The sequence below is a fragment of the Carassius auratus genome, chromosome 45 (genome assembly GCF_003368295.1).
Source record: "Carassius auratus strain Wakin chromosome 45, ASM336829v1, whole genome shotgun sequence".
Taxonomy (NCBI): domain Eukaryota; kingdom Metazoa; phylum Chordata; class Actinopteri; order Cypriniformes; family Cyprinidae; genus Carassius; species Carassius auratus.
Window position 1 is genome coordinate 12,521,581 of NC_039287.1, and position 9,399 is coordinate 12,530,979.

At 43.7% G+C, this 9,399-nt stretch overlaps 1 long non-coding RNA gene across 1 annotated transcript; it reads left to right on the forward strand.

Annotated features, from left to right (window-relative positions):
- Positions 1-1,945: 1,945 nt before the first annotated feature.
- LOC113062751 (uncharacterized) lies at positions 1,946-3,114 on the forward strand. The gene is made up of 2 exons (XR_003278584.1): positions 1,946-2,243; positions 2,862-3,114. It is a non-coding gene; the product is annotated as an uncharacterized LOC113062751 (long non-coding RNA).
- Positions 3,115-9,399: the final 6,285 nt, after the last annotated feature.

Here is a 9,399-nt window from a genome sequence, read left to right on the forward strand (position 1 = left end):
TTGTTCTCGTTGGGAAATTATTAAAGCCCTAGAGAGGCTTGTAGGGTTAATTAGTTAAAATGGTTTGAAAAATTTACATTTACTGTAAAACATTTACAGTGTGTGGCTGACAGTAACATAAAGTAGTGTGGTACTATTATTTTTAAACACAATATGACAATTAGTCTAAAGCCCTATTCCCACAGGATTAGTATTATCAAGTGACCTTGAGTCATTTGTCTGTGATTTTAATCCCGTGCGAATCGTCCATGTCTGTAATTTGTAAAATGAAAATTCCCACTCAAATGACCTACCATATCTTTCACCCAACACCAAGTTCCTGTGATAACATTAGTCCCGTGCGAATCGCCATCTCTGTGATTTGGCCAGCATTTGGCAGGTCGTACAGTACATAATTTTTTCCAGGTTTTTGTTTGATGTCCGCCTTTTTATACATCTTTTGTGAAGAATGGAGCTGCGTTGGAGTGTTTGAAAGAAGATTTTAAGGTTAATGTTTTACTAATAAATCAAGCATAAAGCTTGGGATATTATTGTGCTGAAACTTAAATGACAACAGCGCACCAGACTATATTAGTTTCTTTCTTTTAAAGGTCCCGTTTTACGTGCTTTTTTTTAAAGCTTTATTTGTGTTAACAGTGTGCAATTTAACATGTGAAAATAAAATACACTTACCGGTTGTGGTCTATAAACATCGCCTTCTCCAGACAAAGAGGGAACTGCTTCATCTTTCAAGAATAATCTTTGCGCGAATCCGACATTAAACTGATTGAGATTGAGGAAGCTGTCCTCAGCAAAATGTGCTGCACATAGTTTTACATGTGGATTATAATTTTCGGGAACCGAGTTAAACCTAATTTGTAACCATTGATCTCCAAGTACAGCGTCCCTCGGAAGCCCAAACAAAGATGATTGGAGATTAAACAAATCAAACTTTAATAATCAAAATAAACACAAAACAGCGCGGCAGCCCCTCACGGCCGACTGCCATGCACAAACAAAATCAAAACACAAACTAAAAATCCTTGCATCTCCTCCGTGGGACTCGAGACCGGTGGGTAGAGCAGGTGTCGCTCATCTCCAATCACTCCACCGGCCTCGCCCCATTCCCACGGCTCTTAGCCCCGCCCCACTCGTCACATACCCCCATCGCCCCTCGCAAGCCAGGGGGTACTCTCGAGATGTCCCCTCTTGGCGGACAGCATGACACTCCTCCACCGCCCGGTGGATGGTGACTGCTCCTTTGATTTTGGGCAGCCGGCAGGAGTCCCCCGCTCCTCCCCATTCTTGGTGGATGGCAGCAGGCTCCAGCCCCCTGGCTAACGGTGCCGACTCCTCCGTTTCCTCACGGATGGCAGCCGCCCCTCCATATCAAGGGCGGCCGGCAGCGAGCTCGCCCGTCCCCGGCAACTCACTCCAGCCCACCGCCTCGAGCCTCCATGGTGGCACACTCCCTCGCCTGCTCGATGGCACCGCGGATTGACCACAGGGGTGAGGGATCTTCAGCAGCGCATCCCTCCTTCTCCCTGGCTTCGGCACCAATGTAACGCATTAAATTTCATAATCTTCGGGAAGAAGGAGGCGGGAACCAGCGGACAATCAAATCAAACTTTAATAATCAAATAAACACAAAACAGTGCAGCAGCCCTCACGGCCGACTGCCGCGCACAAACAACACCAAAACACAAACTAAAATCCAGGCCTGGTCCTCTCTCCTCTGTCACTGTCGTCGCTCCTGTTTTATATCCTTACATCTCCCATTCTCACGGCTCTCGGCCCCGCCCCACTCGTCACAAACGGGACCTTTAAATCCATCTAGAATGGGACTCTCAAAGTCTTGACATCCGGGTATTCGGGAGATAAGTCAGTAAATTTGAGTAAAATCACAGGCTTTGCTTATCCTGTGCGACTGCACCACATGAAATTCAGATGTGTGTGTGTGGGGGGGGGGTAATTAAAAAAAATCACACAAAGTCCCTAGATAATACTAAAAGACAAAATATGGCCATATTTACTGTATTCTCTTTGTTTGAAACAGCATAAAGAATTGTGGGAAAGCAGAGGGAAATTATGATGCCACATTAAAACTGAGTTTTCTAAATCAGGTACCATTCTCATCTCTAGGGATGCAGAAAGGAATGGTTCTGTCAAATACTGCCCAAATTATCAGAGATTCTGAGACTGCAGGATCCTGGGAGTTTACAACTTGAGATTGTTACTCTGGCAAGAGACTATCCTGACATGAGGTAAGTCTGTTAGATAGGAACTGGCAAGATGCAGTTATTTTACCTTTGAGGAAGAGACTATTCGGTTGTTAAGTGATGACGTAAGAAGCGCTGTTTCCGGGTCCAAGCTTCAACTCACTTCACTTGAGAATACGACCTCAGCAGCCGTTTATGAGCACTGTTTATTCATATTATTCATTTAAGCTAAACGCTTTCAAACTTACGGTTTACACTACAGTCTCCCTGCTCACAGCTCCCAAACACAAATAATTTTTTTATATATTTTTTTTAATATTTATATTTTCATTGTCTGGCTATCTGGGACTTCGGTAATGGAGTTAAAGGTTAAGATTATAACTTTTTCGCTAATATTCTATCACATTGTGAGTTTATATTAGCACCTTTTGTTGTTTTTCTCATGGTAACTGATAGAGCGTTTGGACACGGAAGCGCTGCTACGTGACGTCAGACTTAACAAGCGAATAGCAAAATATCTTCTTTTCACTCTTGTTCTTTATACAAATATCTACTTATAATATGCAGTTTCAGTATAGATGCCACTAGCTAATGAAAGATGAGTTTAGAATTTGTTGATCAGTCTAACAGTGTGATTTTTGTTTCATCAATATTCTTCACTAGTGAGCAGCATATTATTGCTCTCCTAAACCTGAAGACCAACCTTTCAAGCTCAGATCTGCGCAGGATCAAAAAGTGTCTGAGTGAAAACAGAGGCACACTGGACACTCTGGAGTCCTCTACTTCCTTACTCACTAAAAAATTCAGCAAATGGAAAATCATCTAAATGCCCTGTTACATCTATTGCTAATGTTAAAATACTGTGATATCTTTGTTGTTATGTAATATTTATTATTAAAACACTCATGGTATTATCAACTGATTTCACACTGTTTTCCAAAAATCCTCAAATTCCTTCTTCTTTACTTATCAAATGGAAAATCATCTGAATGCCCTGTAACGTATGTAGCTAATGATAGAAAATCAGTATTATCCGTTCATCTATCCATTTTTCATACCCTCTGCAGGGTCGTGGAGGGATGGAGTCTGAACGGATGGCCAGTATAATCAGTATTATTTTATGTAATATTTATTATGAAAACTCATCAGACTGTTACAAGTCATTTTATTCTGTTACAAAACTAATTTTACAGTATTGTTCAAAAATAAGGTCAAGAACAATGTGTTTGGAAAGTTGTCAAAAACATTTTGAATATGGCAGACCATTACAAGTTTATATATATATATATATATATATATTGCACTGAATTTGTGTAAAACCATTTGAGAAAACCTATAAAATGCCATAAAACTAAATGGTAGAATCAAGTGTATATTTATAATGTAAGTGCTCAGTCTGAATGCATGTTCAAAGCTCTCAAAATGTATTTAAATATAATTCGATGCTCTGTAAAAATAAACTCCGTCCACTGGTCCCTTAATGTTTTTTTTTTTTTTGGTAATCTGTGCAGGGTTGTCTTGCCCTCGCAACCAAAAACACACTTCTTTTATGACAATTCCCTCTCACTCTGATCAGTGAATGTCTCTGCTCTGGGGAGCGCGCGCTCTTCCGGCAGAAGTGCCCTTAGGACCCATATAAGGAAATTCCGCTCCATCTAACGTCACACAGACGCATAAAGAATGTCTTCTTTTCACTCTCATTCTTCATATCTACAATATCCAGTTTCAGTATAGATGCCACTAGCCAAATAAAAGATGAATGCAATGAATACAAAGGATTGTGGGTGATTTAAGGTCATGTAGGACACATCCCATGCACCCTTCAAATTCAGCTGAATAAAGGACACAAAACAAAGGCTGTCTTCCAAGGATCCTTCCGATTGAGATTGCCTTCAGAGACATGGCAGCCAAGATATGAAGCCTTCGGAGGATGTAGCCTTCCGTTTGAGAAGCACTGATCCTGCCGATAATTTGAAATGAAAGGATTAAACAACTTTTTCAACATGGAAAAAAGAACACTGAAAGACTAAGCAATAAAACTCACTGGCAAAAATTGTCTTTAATATCCAGCTTGTATGGGAATTTGGCATATATTGCATTCTTTTTAGTTTCTCTCCTTTCTCACTGTATATTTTTGTTCATTTTTTCATTCCTTGAAACAGATTATGTGCTTGTTACAATCATGGACTTTTAGTTTTGTTGTCGTTCCTCTTCTTTTCCTGTTTTGATAGGGGTGTTTCTCAAATGGAAGGCTGCATCCTCTGAAGGCTGCATATCCCGGCTTCTACGTCATCAAACATCACTGAAGGCCATCTGTCTTGGTTCATGGGCTCACTGACTCTGCCTTTATTCCCTCGGAAGGGCTCACCCCTATGCCCTTATCCCTTCAAAGGGTTTACCCTCCGGAGTGAGAGCTTTGAAGGGTGTAGGAAACCAAACAACTGTTTCCTGAACTGCTCTTCTGCGTCATCATCCATTTCCCCCACTGAGGCACCATCTTCATGCAAAGAATCTGTGCAAAGGATCATGGGAGCCTGAAGAGTTCATCAGTTGTACCCATCAAAATCCTTCATTCCGAAGGGACCTTTTGATGTAGCCTGTTTTGAGAACTTCGGTTTGGAACAACCCTTAAATATGGTGGCCATTATTGTTTTTACTCCAAAGTGCCCTTCAGAGGATGATATATCCTGTTTGGAATGCACAGCCATTCTTGCTCTCTCTCTCTGGGTGTGTGGGATGTCATCAGCTCAGCCATTCAATGTCTGTGCTTTTCATCCTGTGTTGTCAGATTGTTTGTTGTTGTTACAGAGTTTATTTGAGTCTCTGATCCCGGCTGTTCCTGTGAATTATGTCTCTTTGTTTCACATCCTTCATTCAGCTAAATTTGAAGGATGCATGGGCTGCATCATCCGTGACCTTCAATCACCCACAATCCTTTGTACCCGTTCCAAATCATTAAAATAAACTGACTAAAAACAATTCAGTACTAATTCAGTCTAAATTTGTAAAATGTAAAAAAAAAAAGGCTTTGGGTGTAAATTACTAAACGGCAAATAATGCAAGCCACTGGGAGACTAGACAGCTGTGATTCATTGTATTGCATTAATAGAAATCCAAATAATATAATCATTTGTATTACAAAGTATTTTTCCAAAGCTAAAGCACTATTCGGACGGGACTAGTTTTCTAAACTACATTTGAGTTTCGATTCTTACCACCTGACGTCTGTGATTTTCATGTACCAATTCGGACTGGACTAGTATCTTCGTGTTTATTACAGAGGTGGGAGGGTCTGATTTGTGCATCTGGGCGTCACAGAGATCACGCGCTCTGTATGCGTGCATTGCATTCATTCAGAATGATTGCCTTAGTATTATTACACAATAAATACTAAATGGCTAGTATAGCAAAACCATGTTAATGTGTGGTTCCTTTAGTTTAACTTGTTATCCTTTTTTTTTTTTATTATTATTATTAAATGTAATTAAACATTATGTAACAGAGTACATAAATGAACGCGAGTAATCTTACCTGATGCTGATATTGCAATAGCCGGTATTAACAGTTTACGCCATCTTGCTCTTGATTTTATTATTTGTATTATTTTTTTATTATTATTTATTTGCCTCTAAGCAAATATATCAAACATCCGCGCAGTAAGAGCATCTACGGTAATTCACGTTGGCCAAAACACACAAGGAAACGTGGTGTGAAATAAAATATCACCGGCAATCACAGACATTCGCATTCAGACGGGATTAGTTTTCTCAGAGGATCACTGAGTTTGCTGAAAAACGGTAGGTAATTTGCTCTGGAATTATCACAGAGGTTGTGTGAGAAAAACACAGACGTGGCAGATTCGGACGGGATTAATATCACCAAGTACGTCTGTGAAACGCAGATTTCTCTAACGACCCCCTGTAAAACTAGTCCCGTCCGAATAGGGCTTAGGTTTTATAAGTATTATCTTCCTGCAGTGGAGAGAACATATGTGACTTACCTAAGTGCACTTAATAGAGCAGGGATAGGCAACATCGATCTTGGAGTGCCCACTGTCCTGCAGAGTTTTACTATCTTAATTTGTCTGTGTATTTATGTTCCTGTCTGTCCAGTTAGTGTTTATCAGCTCTTGTCCGTTTTCACATGTCCTTTGCCTTCCTCTTGTTGTTTTATCTCCTGTGTGGATAATCAAAGATAATTTTATTAGGGGTGCTCCGATCACGATCGGCCGATCGTTATGCGCATCTCGTCAGTAAAGCCGGTTTTCTGATCAGCGGTTAATTCCATCAGGTGCGTGATTTCACATAGAGCAGCTGTTACTACACAGAGCCGTTGTTAATAGAGAAGATGCGCAAATCACGTTAATTTTCAGCGTTTATTGGCGCATCTTCTCAGTTAACAACGGCTCTGTGTAGTAACAGCTGCTCTATGTGAAATCACGCACCTGATGGAATTAACCGCTGATTAGAAAACGTCTCCGGTTACTATCGTAACCTCGGTTCCCTGAGAGGCGGGAACGAGACATTACGTCAGCTAAGACGTATATGGGAACTCTTCCCTTCTCCACTTTCACTGAAATCTTATTGGCTAACGCCAGCTGGGGACAGCTGGCCAATTGACGCGAAGCATGCAAATACTGGCGGGTAAGCGTGCAGTATAAAATGCATGGGCGCGAAAATTACGTCAGAATCACGACTGAACGCTAGCACAGCTGATCAAACAGCGACCACGGCGGCTAACGTAATGTCTCGTTCCCGCCTCTCAGGGAACCGAGGTTACGATAGTAACCGGAGACGTTCCCTCTCGAGGCGGTAACTCAACATTACGTCAGCTAAGACGTATATGGGAACTGTATAAAATCCCGCCGTGAGAGCAGTGAAGATAAGCCCTGAACGGAGTCAATCACCCTCACACAAGCAGTACAGTTCTAGCCAATGGCCGTGTCGCTAAGAGTGCTTGCATCTGATAGGCGGAACTAGGCCAATGAGACATCTGCTCCGACCCTAACAAAATATGCATAACTTCAAGCAATATATCGAAATCTGCACTAACCAGGGCAGACACAAAGCAATAAGCACTCAAGCATGAGAGTTAAACAGAGTCGACGGCGTTTGCGGTGACTGCTGCATAAACCATTTAAACCATAACACAGAGTTAGCAGCCATGGTAACTACTGTATAGCTGGTATAACAGCTTTAATGAATAAAACTTAACTCACCGAAAAACATGTGACGCTACAGAGGGTACATCCAGCTTGTAAAACCTGGCGATTGTGTTCTGGGAAGACCAGCCAGCAGCAAAACATAAATACTGGACAGACATACCTCTAGACCAGGCCCATCAGGAAGCATTTATAATGTCCTCGCAGAATGAGCTCTGATGTTGAGGGGGTAATCCTTCCCCTGGCATTTGATAGCGTCCACGATCCAGTGAGAAAGTCTCTGTTAGAAACAGCACGTCCCTTATTACATCCACCAAGCACACGAACAGCTGGTCCGACTGACGAAAGGCGGCCGAGCAATTCATATACATCCGTAAAACCCTAACAGGGGCCCGGCGCTCTGAGTATCAGCGTCGCGCGAGGCTGACGGCTCAACAGATAAGGCGGGCAGGGAAACAAAACGGTGTATTGAGTGACTTCGAAACGAAATCCGGTCTCGGCCGGAGAGTGACATTACAGTCGCCAGGCCCGAAACCAATGAAATATCGTTCACCAAACACTCACGAAATTCTCCAAGGCACTTCGCTGAGGCGAGAGCAAGAGGCAAGGCAGTCTTCAGGGAAGCTCCTTAACCGCAATCGAAGCTAATGGCTCGAACGGTAATAAGAGATAGAGCCCTCAAAACTAGAGCGAAATCCCACGGCGGCACGGAGGGCGGCCATGAAGTACACAATCTACTTGCTCCCCTGAGAAAACTGAATACCAGAGCATGCTTACCGATCGTTTACCCGTAACCAGGGAACGAAAGCGGCAATAGCGGTCACATACACCTTCAGCGTGGATGGTTTCAAACTCCCGCTATCCAACTGTGCTGTAGAAAGCGCAAAACATCCGACACGGAACAGGTCCCCGGGTCAATATAAATGTTCTCGCACCATTTTGTGAAAACTCACCACTTCTGCGCGTAGCAGCGAATGTTTGATGATGCTCGCGTCTCAGTAAGTGTGTTTAGCACTCGTCAGTGCAGAGTGTCCCGCTCATTAGGGTCCCCGCAGCGGCCACACATGAAGGTTCCACAGCTCGGGGCTGGGGTGCTACATTGTGCCATTCGCCTGAGACAGCAGGTCCTGCTTGAGGGGGATTCGCCATGGGGGAGCCATCAGTAACTCTCTCAGGTCCGCGAACCAGGGCTGATTCGGCCAGTTCGGAGCCACAAGTATAACTGATGCTTTCTCCTCCCTGATTTTGCACAACACAGGCAGAATCTTCACAGGAGGGAATGTGTAAGCCTGGCTTCCGGCCAGCGCGATGTCAGAGCATCTCCCAGCAGGGGGAGTGAGATAGCAAACGTGTTCTCGCTCGTGGCAAACAAATCCACTTCCTCCCTCCCAAATCATTAGATCTGATCTTGGGTGAAGCCAACATCTCCTTGAGGAATCCCGTTCCTCAAAAGCATGCTCACTCCACGGTTCAAAGTACCGGGGATGTGCGACGCTCCTATGGAGATTAAGTGTCGGTCCGCCCACAACAGGAAACTCGCTGCCTGTTTGAATAGAGCTCTGAAGCGCACGCCGTCCTGGCGATTTATGTACGAGACCACAGACGTGTTGTCGGTTTGAATCAGTACATGTTTCCGCTCCAATCTCGACCGAAAGGCTTGCAGGGATATTAGGACACCGCTTCCATTATTCCAAACGGTTTATGTGTCACCTTCTCTGTGACTCCGACCACAGGCCCAGACGCACTGCTCCCCGGCCTAGATCGCGTTCGCAGAGAAAAGAACTCCTGGGCTGAACATATCCGGGCTGTTCCACGGTCTCAGAGTGCTGACGCAACTGTGAATGACCGTAAGTGCTTGTGGACCGAAGACCACGCCCTCGGCGGAACTCGAGTTACAGCCAAAACTGTAGCGGCCGCAATGTAGCAGACCCAGATGGCACACTGAAGAAGCCGCCGCCATCAGTCCCAGAAGCCTCTGAAATTCCCTCAGTGCAAACGACCTGCCCAGTCAGAAACAGCGCAGAGTCGATGAAATGCTCT